This window comes from Artibeus jamaicensis, unplaced genomic scaffold (genome assembly GCF_021234435.1).
Source record: "Artibeus jamaicensis isolate MK-2021 breed Jamaican fruit bat unplaced genomic scaffold, CSHL_Jam_final contig_466, whole genome shotgun sequence".
Lineage (NCBI taxonomy): Eukaryota > Metazoa > Chordata > Mammalia > Chiroptera > Phyllostomidae > Artibeus > Artibeus jamaicensis.
In genome coordinates, this window is record NW_026521844.1 from 10,852,298 (window position 1) to 10,853,796 (window position 1,499).

The 1,499-nt window shown below is 47.4% G+C and overlaps 1 pseudogene; it reads left to right on the plus strand.

The window, feature by feature from the left end:
• Window positions 1-312: 312 nt before the first annotated feature.
• LOC119042390 (neuromodulin-like) lies at window positions 313-1,280 on the plus strand (annotated as a pseudogene).
• The last annotated feature ends 219 nt before the right edge of the window (window positions 1,281-1,499 follow it).

Consider the following 1,499-nt stretch of genomic DNA (forward strand, 5'->3'; position numbering starts at 1 on the left):
ATACAGGGCACTTAACAAGAACAGAGCTTGCAGGACTGGAAGTTACTCTGGGTGAGTTAGGGAGTGAGTGGTGAGTGAATGTGAAGGCCTGGGGCATTAATGTACTCTACTGTAGACTTCATAAACACTGTACATTTAGGCTGCACTAAAATTTTAAAACAACACAAGAGAATTAAATCAAGCACAAGAGAAATTCGTACAACCAAGGGACATAGCAATCATTGGATATGTGAATATGTTGCCGGCATGATGTGGTATACTGTTTTACAGCAAACTTTTTCTGTAAGTAGAAATAATATGCTCTGGACCTCCATGCTGTGCTGTATAAGAAGAACTAAACAGGTTGAAAAAAGCAATGAGGACCAAAAGGTCAAGCAAGATGGCATCACACCAAAAGATAATGCTCTTAAAGCCATGACCAAATTCAGGCCAGCTTCTGTGGGCACAGAATAAGGAAGAAGCTCAAAGTAGAGAAGAAGGGCAATGCTCAAGCTGCTGATGCCAAGGTGAGTGAGAAGAAGGAAGATGCCCCTGCTGCTGGTGGAGCTGAAAAAATGGAAGGAGAAGGTCCCACTACCACTGAGGCAGCCCCAGCCACTGGCTCCAAGCCTGAGGACTACGGCAAAGCAGGAGAAACTCCTTCTGAGGAAAAGAAGTGGGAGGGCATCTCTGATGCTACTACAGAGCAGGCTGCTGGCCCCCCAGGTTCCTGCTCCCTCAGAGGAGAGGGCTGGCCCTGCTGAGACAGGAAGTGCCACTAAAGCTTCCACTGACAACTCACCGTCCTCCAAGGCAAAAGGTGCTCCAGCCAAGGTGGAGCCTAAATAAGCCTTCATGCCTGCTGCTATCACTGCTGCTATCACTGCTGCTGCTGCTGCTGCTGCTGCTGCTGCTGCTGCTGCTGCCACACTTGCTGCAGAGGATGCAGTCACCAAGGTAACAACCCAGCTTCCAATGGAGACTGTGAAGAGCAGCCAAGCTAAAGAGAAGCTAGAAACCGCAGACCAGGGGTGTCAATAATTTTCACCGGGGGCCACATCTGCCTTGCAGTTGCCTTCAAAGGGCTGAATGTAATTTCAACTCCTTGATAGTTACAGAGTAATTACATTTATACAGTCCTAGAATTATTTTGGCCCTTTGAAGGCAAGTGCAAGGCTGATGTGGCCCCCAGCAAAAATGAGTTTGATACCCCTGCTGTAGATGAAACCAAAACTAAAGAAAGTGACCAGCAGGAGGAAGATAAAGGAGAAGAATGTGAGATGGACCAAGAACATGCCTGAACTGTAAGAAATGGCTTTCCACGTCCCCCCTCTCTCCTCTCCCAGACCCTGTCTCTTCAGCCTCTTCTCAGCTCCACTCTGAAGTTTCCCTTCCTGACCTGCACCTCTGTGAGTCTGTCCTCTCCCACCCACAAGCCCTATTTCTCTCTATGTGGGAAACATTTTTTTTTAAAGCAGGAAAGATACCAAGTCAAATAGTGTGGCTTAAACATTTTTTCT